This window comes from Clarias gariepinus, chromosome 1 (assembly GCF_024256425.1).
Source record: "Clarias gariepinus isolate MV-2021 ecotype Netherlands chromosome 1, CGAR_prim_01v2, whole genome shotgun sequence".
Taxonomy (NCBI): domain Eukaryota; kingdom Metazoa; phylum Chordata; class Actinopteri; order Siluriformes; family Clariidae; genus Clarias; species Clarias gariepinus.
In genome coordinates, this window is record NC_071100.1 from 11,799,288 (window position 1) to 11,817,614 (window position 18,327).

The following is an 18,327-nucleotide window of genomic DNA, read 5'->3' on the forward strand; positions in this document are numbered from 1 at the left end:
TTTAGTTAAACACAAATATATAAGTGCCATTTTAATTCAAATACAACATTTTAATGGTTAGTGATTGGTGCATAGGCGTCAACTCGCACGTTCTGTAATAATCCATTGACATTCGTATTACCGTTGTTTTAGAGCTCTTTACTAAAGCGTTCTCTAGTTAGTAAGTAATTAAGTAAGTAAGTACAGTAAGCAAATAAAAAAGAAATGAATAAATAGCTTTAAATGGTACTTCAGCGTAGTAAAAGTACCCTAGCATGAGTTTATATACAGTATAATAAAAATATTATGTATAAACAAAGTCTAATTTATATATTTGTGTTTAATTAAATTCTAAACATTTTAATGGTTAGTGTAAATAGTTATCTTACACTGTGTTTGGGGAGGAGCTTGGCTTGTACAGGTTACTATACGCTGATCAGCAGTCGGCGCCCCGCCGTAACGAGCAGATCAAAAGAGCAGTTATCGGCTTTGACACTTAGCTTCTGAGTTTGGAGGCCAGGGTTGGTTGGTTGGTTGGTTGGAAGCATGTATGAAGGAGAAGATAACGTCACAAACACACACACAAACTCTCCGTGCACACACACACAAACTCTCCGTGCACACACACACAAACTCTCCGTGCACACACACACAATCTCTCCATGCAGATACAGCGTGCAAAGAACAACTTCGTAATACACCTGGCCATTAATTAAAACGAATATTTAGGCCTAAAAAATATGCTTTAAAATCCATCTTAAATTCATTTATCGGCGTGTATAAACCAGCGACTTGCACTTATATAGGCTACTCGATAGTTACAGTAAACGTTGGCTTTTCCAACACGCCAGCGCGCTCCGATGTGAGGCGATTTATTCAAGTCATAATTAGAGAATATATAGAGAGATAAATAACATAGAGAAAGCATAATGTGACTGTCCGTACAGTAAATAAAAAGAAAAGTATAAGATCCAACTATTAAGTCTGATTTAATTGCTATCATTAATCTATCTATTTAAACCTATCTATTTTAGGCATAAACATCCGCTCTGTCTTGTTAATTCATCTAAACCCCCTACAGTATTTGGCAACAGCGCACACAGTTTGATAAATTCACATCTACAGAAAGGTGAAAAGCGATTCCGCAGAATCTTCTGACACAGTGCTTGCTCTAAAGGACTATACTCGACAAGAATATAGAGGATAAGAATCATATTTACAATAAGATACTTAATTAAATAATAAAATTATATCAAATACGAACCTTATCTAAAAGCTAGACCGACCAAATTTCTCATTCACTACTGAAGTAGTTAAATATTCTTATTCTGTAGATACGTAGGTTACATTTTAAAAGTACAATCGCAAGTGTGAAGTTATCAAACCGTTTGTTGCTGATGGGGGAATTTGCAGAAATAAGGGGTTTAAAACTATTTAACAAGACCGAGCAGACGTCTCTGCCTAAAATGAATTTCGCCAGCAAAACATAAAAAAATTCTATATTTAATAAAACTTTATTGAAACAAAATTGTGTTTAACAAAATTCTCCTAATTTAATATCGCTTCCGGAACATCGTTGTCCAAACGTTGTATGTACAGTATATGGAAAACAGTGAAACCTAAGCACAAACAGAAAGGACGAATAAAGGAATGTACGAAACATTAGCACCTTTACCGTGTTCAAATAAATAGAGTTACTGCATTATGTTCAAGCGGGCTTTGTCTTTGGCCCTGACACCTTTTACTGGTGCGACCGAATGATCACACGGAGTGTCTCGGTAACACGACCCGGCCCATTATGAACAGTTTATGCGCGGCTCTGCCCCTCGCGCAAGCCGCGTTGTTACATACATATCCACAAATACCTTAACAACATACACAGCATGAATTGCATTTTATATGAATGTCACATATGAGACGCGCGCACAAACACGTACTTATATAATGTATTCACATACAAACACATACTGTATATACATAAAAACATAATATATTCAGTAAATTTGTGAATTACACTCAAAGTACTTATGAAGTCTGATCTACCCCATGGTGAGAAAAGGGATGACAATAACTGAGCGCGCTGTCGCGTTGTATATGCTGTACAACACGCGTCTACATTATCAGCCTTTTAATAAAAATGCTGCCTTTTGTAAAGTGAAAGTACGAGTTACGTCAGTCTTTAATTCCCATATGACCGAATAATTTCAGTCATAAATCGACAATCACATTTCAGCCATAATTTCCAGCCCTGGTCAAGTAATGGATGAAATAATAATTCAATGCTGGACACAAACAGCTAAAAGCATGCTTATTATTATTCTAAAAAGCCCAAAGCACTTTGTGAATATTTACTTAATATGATCAATGTATATATATATATATATATATATATATATATATATATATATATATATATATATATAATATTTTGTTCATTCATGATGGCGACACATTTTTACGTTTTAAATAAGATGCTCACAAATTAGGACATTCGCATAGTTTACACTATCAGATCGCCTACTATCAGGAAATTAAATTAATTTCAAGACCATTTAAACCGAGGCATTGCCATGTCTTTCATTGTTTTGTTCCTGAGACATTACAAAAAACTACTGTATGTAAGAAACTTTTAAGGCACAAATTTGGGCATCTCATTTCATCATTGTGAAAATACTATAAAGCACATATACACACATTTATCATAAAAGATCTAATGTAAAACAAAAGTAAATTTATGTTTGCTTTAGCATTGGAGACAATATTGTTTTAGGCTAACTAATTACACACAATTTTCTGTCGTACTTGGTCTGGCTTTTAAATAAAGTCCTTCCATGCGCCATCTGGCGGATATTTAGTGAAGGACAATACATTTATTTAAATTCCAAAATGTTGCTTACGGCAAGTCGCGGCACACCGGCGTTAAATTGCGGCATCTCACGGGAAAACACGTGCAGTCTTATGGGCCACATCTGTAATGGACAGTAGTTCCAGGTTGGGTGTGCAGGAGCGTGTAAGAGGAACAACACTCGCACTGTTGCACCAGCTGCTGTTCACCATTAACACTAGAAGCGCCGCGCCAGTGTCACCTACTAAAAGCGCGGTTCAGCGGTCATTTGACCGCCTATTGTTTTAAATGGGAAGCTGCTGCTGACACACAATGATCGCTAGATGGCGCTTTCACCCAAAGCAAATAGTTTAGCTCCAAGATCAACTTGCACTTAGACAATGCGCCATTCATTCCCGCGTTGATAATAAGCGGTATCTTTTTTTCATATTCAACTGAGAAAACCTACTACAGAGTCTCTAAGGGGACAAAGGAAGAGGGAAAAAACAAGTCATGTTTGGAATTATAACCCAAAGTTTTTGACTTTTTTCTGCCGTTTTTTCTCCTCCTTTGTCCATCTAGGGGCTTCGTACTGTAACAAAAAGGAAAGCTCTACTTAATTTTATATCGTATGGAGAAAATGTTATTAGTTTGTTCATTCTATTTCAAGCTTCTGAACGTCTCGGAGCAGCGATTTAGTTCTGAACTCGCTTCCGTGAAATTATCGCTAAAACAATATTAAATTTGAATAAATCAGATCTACTACAGCAGATAATAAACTATGCTATGTCATAACCGAAGCAAACACAACGAATATGTCTCGTTTCGTTCAGTGTTGCTAGGCAACGGACCACGCGCCTATTCGGTTCACTTGGCCGCAGTGTATTATAAACCTGCGGGATGTTTCCCTGCTTATGTTCATGTAATAAAAGCGAGGGAAATGTAAAAGTGATGTGTGGCCACTGAATGAGAACTAAATCAAAGATTTCGGTAACTACACCGAGTGTAACATCTGCATAGTGACACTAAACAGCTGAACACCTTCACTTTCCCGTTTACCTCTGAGAAAAAAAGCTGTATTTTGTTTGTTTATATGTAGAATGTTTATAAAAGTACACGAAGTAGGCGCGCGCGCACACACACACACACACACCTCCCCTGAGCCCTCGGTCAACATCTAATGACCGTCGATATGCAAATGAGTCAAGACGTAGCCTAACGTGGTGTCGTGTCGGATTTCAGCGGTCACGGAGAGGAAAGACTTTGGAAAGAAGGAAGAAAAAGCGTTTTTTCAGTTACAACAAGCACAGCGATGAGTCCACGTTGTTTCACTGGTTATGACATAGTGACACTAAACAGCTGAACAACTTCACTTTTCCGTTTACCTCTGAGAAAAAAAGCTGTATTTAGTTTGTTTATATTCAGAGTAACACCTTCCAACCACCTCTCATAGTCTATTGTTAGTTTTAATGATTTGGCTGAAACTAATTATCACTACATAAGTACTCCAACACCATTGATCATGAGTTTCAGCTGAAACTAATTCTATACATGCAACAGAAAATGTAGATGCAGATTCCAAATGTATAAAGATGCATGCTATATATATATGTGTATGTGTGTGTAATCGAGGCTGGCTCTATTCAGGGGTAAGAGGGGCAGCGCCCCATCAACTAAATGTCTGCAAATGATAATATATTCCTAAAATTAATATATTACAAGTTGATAAACTGATCTGCGGTAGCAGAGAAATGCGCTGAAAAAGGGACACTACACAATAAGGTATTAGATGTCCCTCATGTCTCTGTCCCTCTGCTGTGCGTATTCATTCACAGGCTGCAGCGCGCGCGCGCGCTCACACACACACACACACCTCCCCTGAAGCAGTTGCGGCGTTTTTCAGTTACAACAAGCACAGTGATGAGTATAAGAATAAAATAAGGTAACAGTTTGGTCTGTGTAGTTAGTGCCCTTGTATAGAATAAATGAATCAATAACACATTCCAACTTCTCAAGAGAGTGCCATAGTTTTGCAAAAATACTTGCAAAACATCAGCATACATTGGAGGGAACTTCTGAGGTGGTCAGTGATTGATGGCACGGTCGTTCGGAGGGGGTTGTGATCACACCTACAGTTCTTTTGTTCTAAGCTGTCGGTCAAATATCTCTCCACTTGAAATGGAAGCACAAATATAGGGGCAACATGCAAGAGATTTCAGCATCTTGACGCACAGTAGAAGCTGTTTATAAAGAAGACACTGTTTGTTTTTTTATTTTGTAATCTTTCTCGTGTTTACCTTGTACTGTACAATGTATATTCATTTTATTAATGAATTGCTGTGAATAAACTACATATGCAGTTGATTTACCAGAAAGGACTTTTCAGTTTTTGTGTGCTAAACTAAACTTCAGGGTCGATTTTATTTATTTATTATTTATTTATATTTATTATTATATTTTATATATATTATATATAATAATATATATATATATTATTATATTTATTATTTATTTATATTTTAAGTATATATATATATATATATATATATATATATATATATATATGTATAGAATTATATATATATATATATATATATATAGATATATAGGGAAAGATTAAGAAACACGCTGAAGCGGAATATATATATATAGCATGTATCTTTATACATTTGGAATCTGCATTTACATTTTCTGTTGCATGTATAGAATTATAGTTTCAGCTGAAACTCATGATCAATGGTGTTGGGGTACTTATGTAGTGATAATTAGTTTCAGCCAAATCATTAAAACTAACAATATACTATGAGTGGTGGTTGGAAGGTGTTACTCTGAATATAAACAAACTAAATACAGCTTTTTTTCTCAGAGGTAAACAGAAAAGTGAAGTTGTTTAGCTGTTTAGTGTCACTATGTCATAACCAGTGAAACAACGTGGACTCATCGCTGTGCATGTTGTAACTGAAAAAAACACTGAAACTGCTTCAAAGTCTTTCCTCTCCGACACCACGTTAGGCTACGTCTTGACTCATTTGCATATCGACGGTCATTAGATGTTGACCGAGGGCTCAGGGGAGGGGTGTGTGTGTGTCTGTGCGCGCGCGCGCCTACTTCGTGTACTTTTATAAACATTCTACATATAAACAAACAACATACAGCTTTTTTTCTTTCTCAGAGGTAAACGGTAAAGTGAAGTTGTTCAGCTGTTTAGTGTCACTATGCAGATGTTACACTCAGTGTAGTTACCGAAATCTTTGATTTAGTTCTCATTCAGTGGTGTTTGCTTCGGTTATGACATAGCATAGTTTATTATCTGCTGTGGTAGATCTGATTTATTTACATTCAATAATGAGGCTTTATATCCTCAGGAGGGGTCATTACATATGTAATATGTAAAACAATATTGTTTTAAAGATAATTTCACGGAAGCTTCTAACAGAACGAACAAACTAATTAATTTTCTCAAAACCTTATAAAATTAAGTAAAGCGAAATTCCCTAAATGTCCTTATAAAATATCGCTGATTATCAACGCCAGAACGAATGGCGAATTGTCGATATTTTACGGAAGCATATATATATATAAACTGCATATATGGAATGAAACCTGAGATAGTTACATATACGCACTGAATGACGCATAAATAGTATGCGCGATTCCTTGCGCCATCTGCTGAGTGAAATGAGAATCGCAGGTTGGAAAAGACAGGAAACGTCATGCCGCCGCGCAGCTGTCAGCGATTTCACGTAAATAAGAGCAAAATAGCTTTATACTGGCTTTTACTGGTGCGATTTAAAAAATTTAAGCATACAGGGTGATTAAGCTCACAGAACTAGGAAAAGTCATGAAAGGAGGGTCCTGGAAATTGATCGAGTGTGAAGTATTTTTTTCTTTTTACCCCCTTGCGGTCAAATGACCGCTGCTCGGCGCTTCTAGTGTTAAACACACGCCGCCTCCCCTTGACTTCCCCAAGTTCCGTGTCCTGTCCATGCGGTGAACCGAGAAAAACTCGGCCGGCTGGGTGGGATAGTCCGGCGCCACTGGGTTTAGCCATGTCTCGGTGAAGCAGAGGAGATTGCAGTCCCGAATGTCTCTCTGGAACTTTATCCTGGCCCTGAGGTCATCAAGCTTGTTCTCCAGTGACTGGACGCTGGCGAGCAGGATGCTAGGCAGAGGTGTGCGGTGTGCCAAGCTCTCAGTCAGCTCCTGACGCCGGCTCATTTCCCTCAGAGCCGCCGCTTAGCGTCGCGTCCTTTGTTCTTCCTCAGGATCTCACTCGACCAGCTCGGATCCGGAGTTAAAAACGTTGAAATATATAACCGTGTTTTATACACACATGCTTCACAACCGGCAACACACAAAGATGTTCCTATAGCATTTTCACCCAGCATTGAGTGTAGCTTTTGAAAGGGCACATTGGTTGAATGTTTAGACAGATGATCAAGTTCACTAGCTGACTTTGTTCATTTGTACAAAGAATGAACTGTTATATAGTGTATCTCTGTTATTTAAAACAATTACATTTAAAGACACCAAACTTTAAGTATAAAAATAACTGCAAAATAGACTTTTAAAATAGAACAGTAGAATAACTTAAAAGACTCTAAACAATGCTGTGTTGTTTCTGTAAACACACTGTAGGGTTGTTTATGCTGGGTCAAAATTCTGGGTTATTTTAGGTACTTTAAACACATTGTTGTTCTGCTTATATTTGGTCAAATGAGATGTAGTGAGTCATTTACAATTTAACACCTGGTTGAGTTATTTTGACTCAACAACTGGTTTATTCTCTATCCTTTGGTTTCTTCAAATGGCAGCCTGTTCGAAATATTACTTTTATTGTGTGACAAAGTATAGTTTTAAGAGTTGTTTAGGCGAGAATGCATGTGTGTACAGCTCAAAACCTCCATAGGTTCAAAAAATGTTTGATATCACGTGAGCACAATAAGATATGTATTGAAAAACTTCTAAATGAAAAGTGGCAGCTGGCATGCCTAAAAATAGATGCAGAACAATTTTTTATAGTCTAATTAATTTTTTTTTTAGACTAATTGTCAAGAACTAACCTGAAGTGACCAGAAGACGTAGCTTTAGCGGTTAGCCCTGTGTAGCGTGACTGGTAAACCCAAACGCGGAGTGACACGAATAGGCAGGATAATCACGCAGTTAGTTTGAGGACTCTCAAAGAATTGGGGAGCAAGGGAAAGACATAATCTAACCCGCGTCCTATAAATACACACTCAGCAAGAAAGCGAAGCCAAAAAAGTGAGTACTCACAGTTTGATGACCTAACCGAGGCGACATTAGGCAACTCAATGACTGAGCATTGTACTGTGGTTTGTTTACTCCTTTTATGCTTCCTGGTCCTAGTGCCGGTCGCGTCACCCTTGAGTGTGCATGACAGTACCCCCCTGTCCAGGACTGGCTCCTGATGGTCCTGGGGTGGAGGATACCCAACGACGGTAGTCTCGAATGAGTTCGGGGTCGAGGATGAACCGGGCCGGAATCCAAGATCGTTCCTCGGGGCAGTAGCCCTCCCAATCAACCAGGTACTGGGTGCCTCTGCCCCGAGGGCGTGAATCAAGGATCCGACGCATGGTGTAGGCGGGACCACCGTCAATGATGCGGGGAGGAGGAGCAGGGGGGTGGGTGGAATCATTGGAGAGGTGATGAAGGGTTTGAGTTGAGATGTGTGGAAAACGGGGTGGATCCGGAGCGCCGCAGGCAGCTGGTTTATCCTTAGGGTGATGCGGTATGGTCCTATGAAGCGAGGTGAGAGTTTCTTGGATTCTGTTTGAAGGTGAAGGTTCTTTGTGGATAACCATACCTTGTCACCTACTCTGTACAAGCGTCCCGGAGGGTGTCGACGGCAGTGTTGAGTGGTGTATTGCTGATTGGCCTTCTGGATCACGAGGTTGGCTTGGTTCCAGAGCCGTCGACACCTACGGACCAACTGTTGGGCCGATGATACGTCGACCTCCGGTTCTTGATGGGCAAACATCGGAGGTTGGAAACCATAGCATACCTCAAATGGGCTTAGATTGGTGGCAGATGAGACGTGCAGGTTGTGAGAAAGTTCTGCCCATGTGAGGTAGCGGGCCCAGGAGCGCTGGCGGTCGGCTACAAAACACCTTAGGTAGCGCTCCAGTTGTTGGTTGGTCTGTTCCGTCTGACCATTAGTCTGAGGATGGTATCTGGATGACAGACTTCTGGTGGAATTGATCAGATGGCAGAAGGCCTTCCAGAACCGGGCGGTGAACTGGGGCCCCCTGTCTGAGACGATGTCTTTGGGGAACCCATGCAGGCGGACTACGTGTTCCAGTGTTAATTCAGCGGTGGTTTTGGCTGATGGGAGTCCGGTGAGGGCCACCAGGTGCACAGCCTTGGAGAACCGGTCAACAATGGTGAGGATGGTGTCTTTCCCTTCGGAGACCGGCAGGCCCGTGATGAAGTCCAGGGCGATGTGCGTCCAGGGCCGTCGAGGAACAGGAAGTGGTTGGAGCTCTCCCGAGGATGGCTGATTGGTGTCCTTGCCCCTGGCGCAAACCGGGCATGCCTGAATGAGCTTAATGATGTCCCTTCTCATTGATGGCCACCAGAACGCCCGTCGGATGAATGAGAGGGTCCTCCAGGTCGCTTGGTGTCCGGCGACCGAGGAGGAGTGGCCCCATTGGAGGACGTCTGATCTCACGCTCTGAGGTAAGTAGAGTCGTCCAGGCGGCACGCCTGCCGGCCCGGCCTCTGCAGCCTGTGCCTGGCGGACCCTTGTGTCCATGTTCCACTGAAGAGGTGCGATGAACCTGAAAGAGGGGATGACAGGCACGGGATCCACCCGGGGAAGGTCTCGGCCTTGGTGTTTTTGGACCCCAGGCGGTACGACAAATGGAAGTCGTACTGTTCGAAAAAGAGAGCCCACCGTGCCTGTCGTGGATTTAGCTGTCTTAGGTTCCTGATGGTGATGAGGTTCTGATGGTCGGTCCAGACGATGAACGGCTTACTGGAGCCAGTGACGCCATTCCTCCAAGGCCCACTTTATGCCCAGCAGTTCGCGGTCCCCTACCCCGTATCGCTGCTGAGTGGGGTTGAATTTCTTGGAGAAGAAACCACACGGGTGCAGTTTTTGGTCTGGACCTCGTTGGGAGAGAACGACGCCGGCGCCCACATCCGACGCGTCCACCTCCACAACGAAAGGTTGGTTGGCGTCTGGGCGGAGAAGGATGGAAGCGGTGATGAAACGATGACACAGATCTTGAAAGGAGGAGATGGCGGCAGGTGTAAGACGAACCGGGTGAAGCGAGGGCCTGGTCAAAGCAGTTAATGGTGCTGCAACTGTACTGTAGCCCCGGATAAAGCGACGATAGAAGTTCGCAAACCCCAAAAAACGTTAAAGCTGTTTAAGGGGCCTGGGTAGGGGCCAGTGATGCACAGCTTCGAGCTTCTGTGGATCCATGGCCACACCCTGGGGCGAGATGACAAAACCCAGAAACGTGGTGGAGTGCTTGTGGAAGGCACATTTTTCCAGCTTACAGTACAGTTGGTGAGCGAGCAATCTCTTAAGAACCGCCCGAACGTGTTGGATGTGTTCCTTGGAGTTATGGGAATAAATGAGGATATCATCCAGGTAGACGAACACCCATCGGCCCAGCATGTCTCTGAGGACGTCATTGATAAATTGTTGGAAGGCCGAGGGTGCGTTGCAGAGTCCAAAGGGTATGACCAGGCTCTCGTAGTGTCCAGTGGGTGTGATGAACGCCGTCTTCCACTCATCGCCCTCTCTGATACGCACCAAGTTGTAGGCGCTCCGGAGGTCCAACTTCGCGAAAATGGTGGCACCAGAGAGGGCGTCCAGGGCAAAGTTGGTGAGTGGCAGCGGGTGTCGGTTCTTTATTGTGATCTTGTTTAGCCCCCGATAGTCGACACACGGGCGAAGTTCGCCCCCTTTCTTCTTAACGAAGAAAAACCCCACAACGGCTGGTGTGGAGGAGGGCCGGATGGTACTGTGGCGCAGGGCGTTGGCGACGTACTCCTCCATAGCCTGTGTCTCGGTGGTCGACAAAGAGTAAAGATGGCCGCGGGGGGGACGGAGCCTGGCTAAAGTTCGATCGCCAGGCCGTATGGGCGATGAGGTGGTAGGTGAGTGGCTCTCTTTTTGCAGAACACTTCAGCCAGGTCTCGATATTCAGGTGGAATGGCGTCGGTGATGGGTGTGAGGAAAATCTGTAGCTGCTCTTGATGCTGATCGATGGTGAATGTGAGAAGTTGGGTCTGGTGAGTGATGGGGCTAGATGAAAGGGGCCGACCGTCGATGGATGTGATGTGAAGCGGCTGGGATAACGCCTCGATCTTTACTCCCATTTCTTTGGCATAAGTGGAGTCAATGAAGTTCCCCGCGGCACCAGAATCGATGAACGCGGTACTTCGGACCCGTTTGTGGCCAAATTGGAGGGTTACCTGAACCGTGAGGCGCGAAGCGGTCGTGTTGGTAGTGGTGGAGAGGTGGATGGTGCGCGGTAAGTCTCTCCTCCTGCTCACCGGGGCTGCGCGTTTCCCGGGCGTAGTGGGCAGATCGCCCGGTGATGGGCCGCTGACCCACAATAGGCGCACAGACCCTCCCGAAACCGGCGTTCTCGTTCTGCCACGGTCAGGGAGGCGCGTCCTAATTGCATGGGTTCCCCGGCTCCGGTGTTAACCACGGCAGGAGGTGGAGATCCGACGGGTTCGATGATGGCGGGAGTGAAGGTGGTGGATGGTCGAGGTGACGTGTGGGCGTAGGTCAGAGCTGGCGGCAGGGTCCTCGGGGCTGGCTTCGGACGAGAGAGGAGGCGCTGGTCGATGCGGAGGGCGAGCTGGATTAGCCCCTCCAGTGTGGCGGGGAGTTCTCGTCCGGCCAGTTCGTCCTTGATGCGCGAAGCCAGTCCCTCGTAGTAGGATGTCCGGAGCGCGGCGTCTTCCCAGGATGTCTGTACTGCGAGGGTGCGGAATTCGGTGGGATAGCGACTCACGGACAATCCCCCCTGCCGCAGGTGGTAAAGCTTTGTGTCGGTCTCCACCTCGCCCGCAGGATGTTCAAAGGTGATTCTAAGCTGGCTGGTGAACTCATTGTAGGAATGGCCGGTATCGGTGTCTGCTCTAAGGACTGCCGTTGCCCACTCAGCTGCCTGCCCGGACAACAACGAGACGAGAAGAGCAATGCGAAGCCGGTCGGTGGAGTACTTGGTGGCGTTGAACTCAAACACCAGATCTAGCGCTGTCAAGAACACACTACATCTTCCGTCCGTGCCGTCCCATTTATCCGGTAGAGCTAGAAAGACATCTGAAGGGGGGGGGATGCGGCGCTGTGGCCGCAGCGATGGGGGGGGCGGCTCGCCGCGTCAGCAACAGCTGCACGGAGATCCGCGTTCTCCTGCCGGAGCTCCGCCACCTCGCGGCGCAAGGCCACGACGTCTTGGACACTCTGACGTAGATTCAAGATTCAAGATTCAAATAACTTCATTAATCCCAGAGGGAAATTGCTTATGCTCGGTTACAGGTGCTCACAGTTGTTAACTAAGAAAGGTAATAAAGAATAAAGGTAATAAATAATAATAATAATATTCTTAAAAAAAATAATAATAAAGTTCTTAAAACAGTAAGTACCATAAGAATATGACTCAGGGCCACTTGTAAGTATTGCACAGTAATCTAGTATTGTTTATGTAATATTGTATTATTGTATGTAATCTTGTATTACATATATTATTGGGAAGTAGTATTGCAGTAATTATATTATTAATATGGTATGTGATAATGTCCTGTTGTGTAACAGTTAGTGAAAAATCCACATACATGTGTGTATGAGTTACAGGAAAGAGTTGTAAATTTTTATGGTCGTTGGGAGAAAGGATCTCCTGTGGCGCTCTGTGGAACACTTGATAGTAATCAGTCTCTGGCTGAAACTGCTCCTCTGTTCAGCAAAGACACTGTATAGCGGGTGAGAAGGATTGTTCAAAATGGATTGTACTTTGGATAGAATCCTCCTCTTTGCTACTACATCCACAGAGTCAACCTCCATGCCTAGCACCGATCCGGCCTTTTTAATTGACTTGTCCAGTTTGTTCTTATCAGACACCTTAATGGTACCACCCCAACAGACCTCAGCATAAAAAATGACACTCGCCACAACGGTTTCATAGAACATCCACAGAATGGTGTTACAGACGTTAAAAGACCTGAGCCTTCGAAGAAAATACAACCGACTCTGTCCTTTCTTGTAGAGTGCCGTTGTGTTGAGTGACCAGTCAAGTTTGTTGTCCAGATGGACTCCGAGATATTTGTATTCAGAGTAGAGTAGCGAGCTCTCCGGTTAGCTGGTTGATGAGCGTGGCATGCTGATCCACCACGTCGCATAGGCGCGCATACTCCGCTGGGTTCACCGCGGAAGGCTGAGTCATTCTGTCAAGAACTAACCTGAGGTGACCAGAAGACGTAGCTTTAGCGGTTAGCCCTGTGTAGCGTGACTGGTAAACCCAAACGCGGAGTGACACGAAAAGGCAGGATAATCACGCAGTTAGTTTAAGGACTCTCACGATTGGGGAGCAAGGGAAAGACACAATCTAACTCACAGTTTGATGACCGTAACCGAGGCGACATCAGGCAACTCAATGACTGAGCGTTGTACTGTGGTTTGTTTACTCCTTTTATGCTTCCTGGTTCGCAACCGCATTACTTCCGGGTCCTAGTGCTGGTCGCGTCTTGAGTGTGCATGACACTAATTTGTTAATTAAATTTTTGAGGTTTGAGCTCGGGATGCTGTGCCAGCATTGTGATCCTCCTCTTTAATTTCATAAGTAGTCTAATCAGCGCTCAACTGCAGTTTGGATAAAAAAAGTTTTCCAAAACGCAGAGGAATTTTGCTGTTATAAATAATATTTCTGTAGTTCTCACGGCGTGCACCTCTGATGGGCATGCGCCCAAATCTATTATCGCTCCTCGCTCACTCCGTAGGCTCCCTAGGTAGGCGGCACCCCCTTCTGCAGGTATGCAGAGGAACAGAAACGCCTATTCGGGCCAGCTGGTGATAATTAACCTCACTAGGACCTCGGGCTTCCTCCACATTATAAAAGCAAGGCGCGGAGTTTAGTCCGGGGTCCGGGAAGGAACGTAATGCGGTGGAGTAGAAGAGATGGGAAATATGACGCGCCCCAGGGATTTTAAAAAGGACACTGCATTTCCGCTCTTTGATCTAGAATTGCGCATGCTCCCGCTGCACCTTCACTCCCGCGCCGAGCCCGCCTTCGCGTCCCTGCCACCGAAGAGGAAAAGGCCGCAAGGAGGCCCCCCAATCTCAGCCGGGAAAGACGCCCAGCCAACGGAAATCAGTGAGAACTCCCGCCTCAGGCTGCACCCAGAGAGAGCTGGGAGGGGCAAGGCCGGCCATCGTGACAGCAGGATATGAACAGGAGCACTGCACCCAAGTGCTCCGTTCTGCCACTCCGGTGTGAATCAGCTGTTCTCACCTATACATTCAAATGCACTAAAATACACCCCTCCTCACTTTAAGACACTCTTGGATCTGAGGCCTTTCAGAAGACCCGCAGTGCTTCAGGCCTCTTCTTAAATTTGTGTCAATTTAAAATCTTCTGAATGCTAGATTCTAAAATTGACATTGTTACCATTTTGAATTTATGGAATAGAAAAAAATGAGATTTTCCTTATCATAACATGCATTGTATTGCTTTTTAATCACTTTATACACAATAATTTTCTTTGGTGTTTTCCTAAAATATTTTAATTTCATTTTTTATTTTTTAAACATAAAAAAACCAAATAAAATCTATTTGTATTTTGCATTTGTAAAATAGCATAAAAATAATCGGTTGTATATACAGTAAAGTAATTAAAAACAATACAACACATGTTATTTTAAGGAAAAACTCCATCTCTTTTATTCAAGTGATTGAAAAACAGCACCTCAGATTAGAGCTGGTATGAAGAATTTACTTAAACTTAACCTATGTGAAAAGCTTATATAATACACCTTCCATCTAACAAAAACTGTACAGGCAAACACTGACCTTTAATTCGAAGTGTACTGTATGGTCCAAGACCGCCTCGCTTCTTCTGAATTCTTATGAAGAATTTAGTGACTGTTTTGTCCAAAAATAACAAACATGCCTTCTTAGATATTTCAGTGACAGTTTAAAACATTTAACTTATGGGAAAAAATTATAATAAGGCTTCCATCTAACAGGAACTGTACAGGCAAACACTCACCTTTCATTGGAAGTGTAATGTATGGTTCAAGATTGGCTGTTTTTTCTGAATTCTTTTGCAGAATGTAGTCACTGCCATTGCCACCAAGAACAAACATGCCTTCTTAGATATTTTATTGACAGTTAATGTGTAATATATGTAATATGCCTTCCAGCTAAGAAATAATGTGACCCCCGCACCTTTCTTTGGAAGACTGTTGTACTTTAGTCTTAGCCAAATTCCTCCAATTTGTCTTCTAATAAATTAACTTGAGAAACGAATGCATTTGAAGTAATGTTATAATCATGCAAGTAATCAATGGTTTTAAGAATTGATGATGACTTACAGTAAGTCGAAAGATAGTTGAAAGTTTAATTCATCTCATTGTTTCTCTAAAGGGCATTTATAAGTCAAAGCTGTCCTAAGTGAGGTAAAGCTAAAAGAAAATAAACACTTAAAAAAGTACAAGGACAGTAGGACATATTCATTATTAAATGACTGAGGGGACACCTGGCATGAAAACAATTCTCATAAGTCCAGGAGAAAATATTGGTCTTAAGTCAAGATTAAAATGCAGCAATAGTTAAAGCTGATCTTCGTCTTAAATGTATGATCTTTCACAATGTATAGAAAGTTACTGAACAATGTACATCACCGTTGTTTATAATCATGAATGTGAGATGGTTAGTAGTAATTTATCAGCACATTTGAAGAACTCTTTCTGAATGGAGTAATCATGTCACTGATGTTCTGTAGAGCCATGTAGTGCCTTAAAAACAAACAGTGAAATTAAAATCATTGCCATATTTGTCCAAAACTCAATGTAGAAATGTTTACTGTAAATACTGTCTTCAGGCTCTCCAAACTAGGTGCTATTATTATTTTTTTATTTCAAATAAATACTGATGCATGGTTATAGAAAATGCTACAAAAGAGAATGATCGGAATTTAACATTCAAGAGCACTTCATTATAAATAATTTCACTTAAGGGAACGTTAAAATAAATGGCTACTACATACAGTAACAGCAAAATTCATGTAAATTGAAATAATCTACAAAGAGGTTGATTAACAGACATCATGACAATCATTAGATCAAAAATAGCAGGAACAATTACAAGAAAGTCGCCAGAAGCAGGTAGCTAGGAGTAAATTTAAAACAAGTCTTCTGGAAGATGCTGGTTTAAGGACAGAAGCTAACCATGCTTATTCATGATATATCAAGTGGGTGGGGTTAAACTTTATGAATACAGTTTCAAAGATATGGTGTGTGTTATTCTGGGCAAGTTTGGACTATACATGTGACCATTGGCTTTTACTGTAAGTGGAAGTTACTTTACATATGGCTCTTACAGATGATGATTTTTTTAAACTGTCACTGAAAACACATTTTTCATTAAAAAAATTATAAGGTCTAATAAGCCAATGGGACAAAACGTCACACCCTCTAACATTTCATTGGCAGTCTTGTGCTTTGATTATGCTACGCATTCACCATGGCATTGTTTCGATAAGCTTATGCAATGTCCCAACACTTATTTTTGTTTAGACTTGGCTCAATTTCTCTCCAAGGTCTTGTGTTAATGATGGGAGAATGAGACAGATAAATGTTGGAATGTGTGCATGCCATCAGGGAAGAAAAAAATCCACTGATGAAAAAACGTGGTCATTCAGTATAATCACTTTTTTAAATAAGGGTGATAGAATATACCTGTCTCTTAGATTATTTTACATCCCGAATTTCTAAAAAGTTGGGACGTCTTTTAAATTTGAATAAATGAAAACCAAAAGACGTTCAAATTGCATAAACCAATAGTTTATTCACAATAGAACTTAGACAACAGGAATGTTTCAACAGAGAAATCTTGAACTTTTATCCACTAAATGAGCTCATTTCAAATGTAATTATTCATAATGTCACAATCATGCTGTTAAGTGTCATCTGAGGGCATCCAACAAAGGTTTTCTGCCATGTTTCTTATGCACAGAGATTTCGCCAGTTTCTCTGAAGCATTTGATGATGTTCTGATAAAAATGAGATTTTCATAGTCTTTGACATGTGTCATTGAAGAACATTATTTTTAAAGTATTCCACAATTATTTTACGCACTTTTTCACAGAATGGAGAGCCTGAAGACAACATTTACAGTATGCATTTCTACACTGACTTTTGGACAAATATAACAATGGTTTTAATTAAATTGTTTAATTTAATTGTGCTAAAGTGTTAAATTTATTTCAGGTTTACAGCGCTTAGGTCAGCTTTGACTTATAAATGCGCTTTAGAAAAACAATGATAAGTGAAACTTTCAACTGTCTTTGTACTCGAGGCTTCCTTATTTCATAAAACCATTGATTACTTGCATGATAACAAAATTACTTCAAATGTAGGCGTTTCTCATTTTAATTTATTAGGAGACAAACTGGAGGAATTTGGGTAGGACTAAAGCACAACAAAGACATGTACCTGATTCAGAAGACAAAATGCAGAAGAATGTTGGCAGTATTCAAACTTACATTAGACTTCCAAAGAAAGGTGAGAGGATACCCATTCATTATGTTTTAGCTGAAAGACATATATCAAAGACATATATGACACATTAACTGTAACGGAAATATTCATGAAGGCATGTTTGTTCTTAGTGCCAAAGGCAGTGACTGGATTCTGCAGAAGAATTCAGAAGAAACTCGCTGTTCTTGAACCATAAATTACACTTCCAATTAAAGGTCATTGTTTGCCTGTACAGGTTTTTGTTAGATGGAAGGTGTATTACATATGCTTTTTATATAGGTTAAGTTCTTTAAACTGTCACTGAGATATCTAAGAAGGCATGTTTGTTCTTTTTGGCAAAATAATCATGAATTATTTACATGCTTTTCGTATAAATAATTCTGGACATTCACTTACACTAGTGGCCACTGCACAACTACACATTGGTGGACATTAGTTAGGTTAAATTATCACAAGTCACTTTAAATATGTCACTTCAAGTATATTTGCACACCCCCTGGACATTCTGTTACCCGGATGCAGTCACTTTAAACACTTTAAATCCATGACATTTCTATTTATACTCAATTTATATTCAACCTCATTCCCACACATAGTCCTAAATTCTATAGCTGTTCTTTTCTCATCTACCATATTTTTCATATATGTTTCTTATATTGTATATTTGGTCCTGTACAGTTCAGCTATCTCTTATTTCTCTATATTTTTCATATATGTCTCTTTTATTGCCTATTTTGTACTGAAGGTTATGTTATTTCATTTTAATTCTATATTTAATTTTATT